The sequence below is a fragment of the Aptenodytes patagonicus genome, chromosome 3, assembly GCF_965638725.1.
Source record: "Aptenodytes patagonicus chromosome 3, bAptPat1.pri.cur, whole genome shotgun sequence".
Lineage (NCBI taxonomy): Eukaryota > Metazoa > Chordata > Aves > Sphenisciformes > Spheniscidae > Aptenodytes > Aptenodytes patagonicus.
In genome coordinates, this window is record NC_134951.1 from 98,762,226 (window position 1) to 98,773,587 (window position 11,362).

An 11,362-nucleotide genomic window follows, 5' to 3' on the forward strand; every position below is an offset into this window, starting at 1 on the left:
CTAAAATTCAGAGGTTAATTCTCTCCAGAGATTAGGAACTGTGATGGCCTGCTTTGCCACGGCCCAAGCCTCCCACTCCAATACCATGTGTTCATTGCCATTTTACCTTCATATTACCTGTCCTGTGAACCTTAAAGCAAATCTAGCATTTTTACAGCCTATTTTATTTGGAGTTGATAGTAGTTGAACTATCTGTTCACTTTATGCATAAACATCCACAAAGAACAGACCTACTAAGGCAAGAAAATAAAAAATGAGAAAGGAGGAAAGAAAAGTTCTACAATGAGAATTGGTACCATCTCTGTATGGCTATCAACAGTCCTAAAAATGTTAAGAAAGCCTGATTTTATCAGAAATTGAGAGACAAGTTTGATTTATTTAGATTAAACTGACTGATTAGAATTTGGAGACCAACTGTTTTCTAGAAAATGCAAAAGCTTATTTTCTGTAAAAATAGAACAAAATGCCACATAAAAGCTTTTTACATGATAAAAAGTTCAATTTTGTTTTAAAACAAAACCCACAAGCATTCCAGCTGAAAATATTGAAAAAAAACCCCAAAGGAAGATGTTACTGAATAACCTCCTCCCCCCTCCGCCCCCGACACATCCAGTAAACTAATTTGGACACAACCTATTCCCTAATGAAAAAAGCTGATTGGAAATTCTTCATCAGTTCTCATTAAGTTGTGCCTCTTTTTTTGCCAACACAGAGTTACTTCCCTGATTGTATCCTTCATCTTCGCTAGTCTATAAACACTTCATAAAAATCAATACACTTAGTCTTAAGACAGGTCTCTGACATACGTTAGTATTATCTCCTATTACAAAAGCAGAAGTGAAAAGCAAAGTTTATGCCTATGGCCAAGAACGGATCTAACCATATGCACACACATATGCAGCCTGTGTATATAAACATATATGTTTAATGATTTGAAAAAAAGGAATTAAATGGCATAGAAAGGAATTGAAAATGTTTTCTGAGCTGACTTGCAATGTTTTATTCAAACAAGAGGAAGATACTTTAAGTTGGACTCATTTAACCTTTCCGAAAATACTTATTGATTCTGAAGTGGAAACATAATTGTGAATTATCAGTGCATTTCATTTCAAATACCATTTCCATTTCAGAAGTGACCTAACGTACAATATACGGGAGGGGGAAACATTTCGAAAGTTAAGCAAATTGTAATCATGAAAATCGTCCTCCCTTTTTTTTTGCAATCAAGTGTGTGTTTTTAGCAAGTTTTACTAAGTCCTGCATAGACTGTTTCTTGCAGGCCTACTTTGACTTTAAGACCAAAGCCTTCATTACAAGGTTATGCTTCCTCCTTGAGGTTTTTTTCTGGTTTTGTCCTACAATAAATAAATAAATAAATAAAAATTTATACATATGAATGTCACAGGGGCTGGTATTGCCATTCCTTTCCCTTGTGAGATGCCAGGATTTACTGGATATCAATATTAAAATACACTTACTGCTATACAGTCTACATTTTATTTTTATTAATTTTTAATGATGGTTAGAAGTATTGATTTCAAAAAATATTTATGATTTAATCCTTACTTTATTTTTTATTTCATCCCATTTGTTTCATATATATTTGGCAAACAAATGCCTCCTACTCTAGCTGTGTGTGATTTGCCAGCTACTAGTATTCATGATTTGCTTAATCACTGTTCATGTTGTGTTCAGATTGTTGGTCATCCTAATCACATGTGATACAGGTGCTGCTGCTTCTCTGAATGACTAAAACACTTGAAAACATGAACATTTGAAAATCACACTAGTCAAAAAAATCTCACCAAAATTAATGGGAGTCACTAGAGTCCAAGTGACCAATATCACTTAATGTCACCCAAATCTTAACATCTATCAACAGAATTATAAGGACCCATCTTCTCCTGGATATCAATTTCCAAATGCCTACTGGTAAGCTCATATGTCCTTTTCTTATCCGAGATCAGCATGATTTTACTACCTGATGCTCTATAAGCATTCAGCAATATTTGTTACTCTATTACAAGATGATCAAAAAAGAACTGTGTATTGGCAAGGTAAATGGTTTTATCTTGTTCCTGGTAAGACTACAGGAATTAAAAAAAAAAAAAAAAAAGAACTCAACAATAAAAGGACCCTAAGATATGTTATAACATAAATTTATAGCTACAGGAGAGATTGTTTTGAAGCAAAGTAGAAATTATTCTGAGAATGACAGTCTGAGATCCCATATTAATTCTTTCCAAGCAGCTCTCAGATAATGTTTTGTTTAAATGTCAGAAAGGCTCTGAAAATTCAATCAGGAATGGAAGGAAGGGAAACAAAGGTTCAAAACTGTGTTCTTTTGTTCTTAAATGTCTTTGCCACCTATGACTAAAGACTCTGCAAACATGGCATAATCAACTTGGGGCATGAACGCAGCCCGGCTTCCCATCTTGAAATACTGTGACTGAAGAAACAGGCTTCCGAAAACAGACCTGATTTGCTGGAGACTAAGATTTGCTGCACAAATGAAGTCTCAAGCTGCAATTTGCCTTTTACCTAAGCCATCAAGATAAGACATATTTAGGAAGAACAGCTGGCTGCAGAGTTCATTTTTGTTCTTTATGTACTTGTCAATATAAAGAAAAAAGAGGGAATGATTGTGAGAGCATGTGAGTGCAACTACATCACACACTAAACTTGGGAGGCTTTTTATTTAGGTTTTTGTAAAAGATGTTTGATTTCCATAATAGAAGGACTTTTGTGGAAAACTGCACTTTTAATGTATGCATTAAACTCATCATAGTTCCATGCTAGAACAACACATGCTATCAAAAAAAGAGTTGAAAGCAATTCCTTAAAATGAACATGATTAGACTAACATAAAATAATTTTTAAAATTCTGTAAGTAACAGAAAGAGACAGCACAGCCTAACAAAGACCTAACTCTCAGGTCTTTTTCCAGTGTCTGGCAAGGTGGTGGTGTAAGGGTCTGTATATCTGATGGCCTGTCTTTGTAAAGTCTACCCCAGCTAGGTCTCAGTTTCAGTTAGGTCACTACGTGATCTGGCTGTGATTTAACACTAACTACAACAACATGGGAGTAGCAGGATGTGTCAACTGAGAGGACGAGATCAATGAGCCATGCTGGAAAGAACTGCAGCAGCTGTTCCTTGGCCTGAGGGCATTATTTATTTTTAAAAGTAAATCCTATAGTTGAGGTAGGATGTAGCATAACTTTGATTTTTCCATTCTGTGGTAGGACACTGATGTAAGGTAGAAGTCACCTATGCACAGAAATTCACCATGTCCTATCTTAGCCTTCTTGCAGGAGGATGGATTTCTTCCTTTTCTTGGCACAATCTCAAATGCAGGGAAGTTTCCTGAGCCACAAACCCACAGGGTTGTCACAGATCTTTGTTATGCTGTTCACAGAATTAGGCAGGTGAAAAATTTGTTAAAGAGGAAAGCAAAACACTAAGATGGGCATGAAATGCAGCCATTTGACGTCCAGCACAGAAGAGACAGATCTCAGCCCATCAATTGCACTCTCTCTGGAAAAGATACCAGAGGAAGATGGACCTGTCATGTTTTAGAGGGTCTCTCACATTAATTTGAAAGCTTGTTGCTAGGTTCTACTAAGAATTGAGGGGAGGGGTTATAATTATTAACGAGTGACTCATCTGCTCACTGATGATAAAAAACTCTTTGTGTTCGGTGCTAAGGAAAAATAAATAAATAGCATTCTCATTCCACTCACTGATTCAGGGAGGTGAAAAAAAGATGGAGAAAACAGAAACAAATACACAAAGGGCCTGAATAAATTTGTCCATGTTCACCAAAAGGCTAAAACAGGTTAGATGTGACAAATAAAGCACTCCACAGTGGCTCAAGGAGGGATCAGCTACGTACAGTGTGACTAAAGACACATATCATAAGCCCTTCTTTAGCTTAGCCTGACACTCCGGCTCAGTGGCAAGAAGAGTTGTATAAATATCTGAAGAAACAGAGATATCTTCTTAGCTGTACTACTGCCGATTCTTCTTTCTCTCTTCCCCCTCGTCCTACCAAAATTTCTCCAGTCTTTCTCCAAACATGACCCTCTTTGCCCTCAGTGCATTTGCTCTCATAAATATCCATCGGGCTGCTCTTCAGCTCCTCTGCTCTGACCCTCTGCCAGTAAGGCCAGTTCTCTCTAGTTCACATGAAACCGCTGTCACCCACCCCTGGATCTGAAAGAAAATGTCATTTACTGAGGCACCTGAAACTTCTCCTCCCACCAGCTGGAGGACCATCAGGTCCAGTCAGGGTAGGGTGCTGGAAGACCATGGACAGGGGAAAGGTCACCCTCTGTGAGACTCCTGGCTACACCGTGTAATTGTGAAGCCTCTCAATAACCTTCCCCCTCACCTCAAGATGGTATCACTGTCAAAATGCATGTGGGGAGCTGTGAATAGAAGATGTAGCTGTGGTGATAGGGAAAGGTGACAGTCCTTGCAAAGTGGGTGTCAGCTGAAGCATTCATGGCTTGGTCTGCTACTTGGTCATGTGAAATAGGATTAGAAAATACTTACATACCTCACAGTGGTATCTGTCAAGCAAATTGAGATTTTTCAGGGGTAACTGCAAGATATTTTGATTATAGGCAGCCTGCAAAAAAACCCTGGATCCTCTCCTCCATAAGAGTTTCTGGGACCTAACACATTTTTCTACTGAACATTTCCAGAGGACATAAGTTATCTGACCTGACTACAGGGAGAAAGTGCAGCCAATAATTTGGAGAGCAAAGAATCAATGTTGTACCCTTATTTAAAAAACAATATACAGTAAATACCTGCCAGCAGCAGTGGTAACATTCACTTACACTGGAGATACCTCATACAAAATGCCAACTAACCATCAGTTTAGGAAACCAACAAAACGGTCTTAGTCCAGATAAGTTATGTTCTATCAATACAGTTTGGCCTTTTTCTTTTTTAGTTTAGTACGCTTGTTTCACATACAAACCATGCAGAGCTTTCTGAGTATCATATGTATTTACATAGTCACAGGAATATTCACAAAGAGAAGGAGATCAAATGACTACTGAAATTATTGGGAAGGTTTTGGTTTTTATCTCTGAGGAGACAGACATTTGTTATTGGCTGCTTTCAAACCAGACAGGGACTGCTGAGCAAGCCATGACAGGCATTTTTTTTCTTCTCGCCATTTACCTGCTCATTGTTTTCATTCTGTACTGAAAGGACAGATACATTTTTTTAAGGCTGTTAACAGAGGGCTCTGATATAAATTCTGGTACAGTCAGTTTTTCCTTTTTAGCACACATACAGGTGCTGCCCTTTCACTGATATCACAACCCACCCATCCTGCCACTGCAACAGAGGATGCGGCATGTTTAAGACATACTCTTTTCCTTTCCTGTTCTTAATTTTTCTCTTTAGGCTGTAACAAAAGCAGGATTACTCATTCTGACTGACATGTATACTGAAGCTTTTCTAAGGAGCTTAGACATGACGAGAGAATGGCTAAGGACTCTTTGCACCTGGTGCCATTTTGAGCTCCCTTGCTCCTCAGCCTGCCAAAGCAAATTGCAACTCTAAAGGCAGGAGAGGAAAAATTCCTTACTGCCTCATCAGTGTGTGTATTTCCTCCAATATCACACATGTCTGATCCCCACAGTCCATGTGGCTTGATCATATTGAGGTCTTCCAAAGTCTGTCCTTCTCCCAACTAAGTCAACTCAAACTCTATAGTCTTAACTGGATAGTTGCAGCAATTTGACTCAGTCCTGCACGTAAAGACTTACGCTCAGCCCTGACCTACCTCCTCTGGCTTCAGGGAGAGAGTCACACTGATAATTTTCTGCAACAGTGCCACACACATTTTTTACAGGGATTTTCAGTGCAACATCAGCTCTATTAAAATAGACAAGGTGCTTTCATCCATCATGTACTTTCTGTTGATTTTATCCTTAATCCAGCTTTCTGTTCTGCTCAGAACCTACGTTGGGATGCACCAGCCCTACCTCTCACCTTCTGACCAACCAGGGTCCAGGACCCTGGATTTACTGCTATTCCAGGGCCCTCTCCTTATCTCACCTCTTTCCATAACACCACAGTGATAGCAGATCTGCCAGAGGACTGGAGACCAGTTCCTTCCTGAAGAGCGATTAACAGAAGCCTCCTAAATGCTCCATTGTACCACTCATACTACGGCTGCAGCTGTGCTTTCATATCTACTCTTATTTAGCTGGCATATCCTCTCAGCACAAGTTTTCCATAGCTGGAAGAATGATTTCAAGAGCAGACACTCAGAGGCCTTGATATCTCACAGCACTTGTTGGCAAAATGCTCCTGGAATAATCCCACTTGGCCAAGTAAATGGACTTCCAGGTAGGGCTTGGCAGACAAAAGTTTTCTGTCCCATGAATTGAAATGAAAGTGCTTACAATTTCCTTGGCCCAAACTGAGATAGAAAGTATGCAAGCCTTCTAATGAGATAGAAATGTTTAGTTCCAGTTTGACTGACAGATTTGCTTGTCGTTTAGCAAAATGGAATTTGAACATGGCCCCTTTTATGGTCAAGTTTCATATGAATTACTTTCAGTTTTCATACAAAATGCATGAACTGGAAAGAAATAATAAAATTTATCTTCCAGAAAAAAGTAAGATGGGGTGTTCTGGCAATTTTCTCCCTACAGTTTTTTCAGTCAGGAAATTCATAAAACTGACCATTTCCCAATCATGTTTCGTTCTGATAAATCTATATTTTCCTGAGAAAAACAAGAACATTTATCACTGAAAAAATTCCACTCAGCTCTGCCTTCTATGTAGGTCAATAGGAATTCTGCGTAGGACTAGACCCTGACAGCACATCTCTTCTTTTTCTCCCATGTTTTCAAATCAGCTTTTTTTTTACTGAGGAGATGTTTTCTGAACTTTGCTGCTGCTGCTCATTTCGTATGCTGAAGTTGGCATTCTGGATTTGTCACAAATGTTTTCCCATGAACATGAGGATGTCATCAGAGACCCAGATCATGGGCAGGACTGAGCAAATGACAGGAAGAGAGAAAAATTAGAAACACTGTCATGCAAATATTCCGAAGTATGGAGACAACCGCTGCTCCTTGGGAAGCAGAAATACTTCTAAATGACATGCCCTTTTCCCAGTTTTCCATGCGGCATCACTGTGGGCCTTTTAATGACATGTTTACATCTGTTAATTTCATGCCAAGGTTTGGCAGTTACCCATGCAGAAGGTAATTTGAGTTCCTAGAAGCAGAAGCACCGCTTATGAGCTTCCCTCCCTCCTGTGCATCCTGGGTGGAGGTGGGCTGGGCAGAGAGTGACAGCTGGTCCTTCACTGAAGTGCTGCATCACACTGGGTGATTTATGGATTTTGTTATTATTCCAGTGCACTCAGATGAAACCTTGTCTTTTGTCACAAGTTTCGGCTGATGACTGGAAGCTGTTCGGCGCCCTGTGAGCACACACAGCCTCTGGACAATGATAGAGTAAGTCCCAGCACCTTGGTGAGATCCTTAGTCACAATAATCAAAGCCTACATGGTTAAGGCAAAGAGGAAACATAAGGGAAACAGCAATGGCCCATTTGGTGTTGGGCAGTGGATTCCACAGTCATCAGGACTGGCTTGAAGGAGCCACGGATTTCTTCCTTCTGCCTTCCATAAGTAGTGTTACTGCTTTTCAGTCCAGCACCTAGAGGACAGTTACTCTCTCCATAAAAACAAACACATGACAACACCCTACAACAAACCCAGAGAAAGTAAGGCTGAGTGCTCAGCCAGAAAGAAGACTGAGTACACACTTGGAACAAACTACCCTTTTTCTCCCACAGGTGATCTTTGTAGGTCAAGGCTGAAATGCATTAACAATGCAATAAGGGGTTTGCGGGTGAACAGGCATTGTCATCACCCCCTCCCTCCTATCGTTGTGGGTGGATAGCAAATGCAGCCTTGAGGGTTATCAGTCTACAACCCCTTGCCAGGGAGTTAGAAGTCACCTGAAGTATATGCTCACCTACTACCAGTTAAACCTTGATAATTTTGAATCAGCTTCCCATTTTGTTTTTTTGCCCACAAGGACAAAAAAAATAGTAAAAAAAGGGAATCAGCTGGGTCTAACACTATTACATTGCAAGGTTCAGTCAGTGGCCAGAGTCGTCTGCAAAGAGAGGGAACAGGGTCACTTTGACAGGGATTGCCGAGGAGTTGTCAGCTCGGGTCCACCTGAGCGGCAGGCAGAGCAGAGGCTGTGGGGCAAGGCTACACATGCCGTTTGTACTTTCCTTGGGGAAAAATGATCAGTTATGTTCCAAAGATAATTTTAAACAAGAAGCACTAATGTCGTGAAGAGTGGCGTGGGGCAGAGAGGGCAGCAGAAATGGAGGCTCTGAGGAGGGGTCACATTTCTCACCCTGCACGGTGCACCCGGGGCTGCCTGCTTGCCTGCCTGCCAGTGCCCTGCACAGCCAGATACCGAGGGACACCGGGCCCAGGGTCGCCCTAAAGAAAACAGAGCTGTGCTGGGGAAAGCAGGACAGACACTATCTCTGATCCGAGAGTTGATACAGATCTTTGCTGGGATTCACAGGTTAAAATGGCTTAGTTGAGCATAATGACTTTTTTCTTCCTGCCTCCTAGCATTGTTGTTTATTTTTTATTGCATCCCGTCTCTCCCTGAGGATTAGTAGCAGTTTCTGGGAAGGTCTGAAGCTCTGCTTTATGCTGCTGCGACAAGGCAGCTATGAACAGAGCACAAAAAAGCACTCTGTTGTGCTCAAGTGGCGATCTGTAGGCAATGCAAACTAACCACCAAGCCAGGGCAAGCTGTAAACAAGGAAACTGTAACCAGCCTGAAACACGGCAAGAGTAAAAGTAATTATCTCTCTCTCTCTTCCTTCTCACCACAAGCTCAAATTTGCCTTAGCACAGCCTCTGTACACAGCAAGGTCCAACAAAAAATTGATACCCTGCATGGCAATGTTTCCTCTTTCCTGAGGAACAGAAAATGCCAGTGACAATTATGTAGCATCTGCTGGACTTATCCCCGGTGAGCATTGTATAATAAAGTTAAGAAGTGTCAATTTAGTTAACTGTGACTTTATAAACTTAAGTGATGTTTACTGTTTGCCTTTCAAAGCCTGTCTCTTCTCATCAGAAGAGTTATTCTGTCCTATTAATCCCAAAGATGGGGTAGGTAAAATAAACCTTACTCTTCTTAATATCTCCATTGCACTGCCCCAAAAAAACTAGATCATCCCTGGCAAAAAATGATTCTTGCTTTAAACCAACGCTATTTGTCTCCTTTGGGTAGGAAGGAGTTACCCAGTTTAAGAACCCTTCCTTGCATACATTACCACAACTGACCACTTTACATTTCCAGTTCACTAATACTGGGACTTGTTGACTTAATCACTGATTTCTGTTCTCCCCTTTAGTTTCTTACTTGTTTTATTCAGTCATGCACTTGTTTTGTGATGCAAAAGTGTGCATGTGTCCATGCAAGTCAGGGAGAGACTCAGTTTCCATTTTGCTACATCTTGTCCTGTGCTGCCATTTAGATGCTTCCCCCCACCCAAATTCTCAGTGCACTTAGTCTTGCAGAAAGCATATATGTCTAGTGACGTCAGACAGACATGACATAGCATATACATGCTTGTGTACCCCACTCCCTGCATGCCCACCTTGCCAATTCTGGATGTCCACCATCAGTGGCATCCCCTTACCAAGAACACCGACCTCTGTGACAGCAGACACTGAAGTGGGTGCCCACTGCCCCTCCACACCCCTCACTCCCTTCCCTTCTCTAGCTGTTCCTATGCCTTCCATTTCTTCACATGACATTTGCCAAGGTCCCCACTCTTTTACTGTATGTTTTTATATACAGCAGAGTTGATCTGTCCAGCAAAGTTCTTCCTTAGCTTTGCAGGATTTACTAATTCCTCCAGAAAGCTGAAATCACTTTCACAGCCTTACTCTATTGCTCAGTTTTTCCTGTATTAGAAATCAAATTATTGTTTTTTCTTTCAAACCTCTTTCCATCACGGTTTCAAAACTGCCATGAAAAAAATCCCTATTGACACTTAAAAAAATAAATATTCTTTTTGAACTGCCTTTTCATGCTGAGAGAAGCAGAAACCAAACTAAGATGCATTTCTCTACATAAACAATCTTATCTAGGCTAGCATAAAAAGGAAGATAAAGTTGTACATTTCTCCGATGCTTTTAAAATGCACTACAACAGAATTTTTTTCCATCAGAGTAACTGTATATAAATGATTTGTGTACATATCTATATAGTTTATATTACAGCTATATAGTTTATATATACATGTGAAAAAAACCTAGCACTTACCTTTGAGAAGTAACATTTATCCCAGGTTCAGTAAAATAGTCTCAGACAGGTGCTTAGACCTTCTTTCTATGCCATGCATCCTTTTTTCAAAAGAAGATATAATCAGAAAAATCCTTATTGATCTCTAGCAAACCAAAATGCAGACTAGATTGTTTGTCAGATGCAGCCTGATTCAGTAAAGTCCAAGTGTGTGAATCCCTGAGGCTCTTTTTTCAGTAATATCCAAAGCACAAAAAAGAGAAAGGGGAGGGGGGGGGGGAAGAAAGAAGAAAAAAGTTAATAACTTGTTCTTTTGTTTGGTTTAAAAAAACCAGTCTTGGAGGACTAAGCAGCCTGCAGGCTTTTCAAGCATTCTGATCCTAGTGCATCCCAAGGTAACGCATGCATTTTGGCGCTGCAAGTCTTCAAGTTCATACGAGCAAGTCCAGCTTCTCTGTATGTGCGTGTGTGTTGGGGAGGGGGGTCGAGTTGTATCGTGATAGGGAGAAGAGAGACAGGGAGATATACACACACACACTCACGCAGAGATGGAAAAAGGAAAAACAGCAAACTGGAGTGATCTCACGAAGTGCTCTAGATGGCAGAGCCTGCACAGCTTGTAAGACAAGCAATGTGCACACACCAAAAAAAAAAAAAAAAAGAAAAAAAAAAAGAAAAAAAAGGGAGAGAGAGAAAAACCCGAGAGAACTAGCAGGCAGCTTCAGGAATTTCTTCTTACCTCTTCTGACGATGCAACATACAGCAAGTGCTTTGTGCTGCATAGGAATCCGTGCAGGCACGACTCAGTCAGACCCCTCACTTCTGAAATAAACAAATATGTAGCATAAGAAAGGGAAGAAAATCAGAAACCAGAGGAAAGAAGGGTACGAAAAGAAGCTATTAAACAAGTAAGAGTGTCGGGGAGGAGGCTTGAGTGGGTGGGAGGCAAATAGTTGGTACAGAAAGGGGCATCCAAACTGCTGGTCCTAATACAGATTGGCTCTGTAATTATGTGGCAAAGCACTG

General features: G+C 40.6%; 1 protein-coding gene across 2 annotated transcripts in view; it reads right to left on the reverse strand.

The window, feature by feature from the left end:
- LRFN2 (leucine rich repeat and fibronectin type III domain containing 2) overlaps positions 1 to 11,148 on the reverse strand; it is a 174,931-nt gene extending 163,783 nt beyond the window's left edge. Inside the window, exons 1-2 of one of the 2 annotated variants that reach the window (XM_076334386.1) lie at positions 11,076 to 11,148; positions 10,358 to 10,563 (exon numbers count right to left, since the gene is read on the reverse strand). The gene's annotated coding sequence lies outside the window, so the exon portion shown is untranslated. Of the gene's footprint in view, positions 1 to 10,357; positions 10,633 to 11,075 lie in introns of those variants that run through there. The other variant, XM_076334385.1, reaches the window with a different exon arrangement.
- Positions 11,149 to 11,362: the final 214 nt, after the last annotated feature.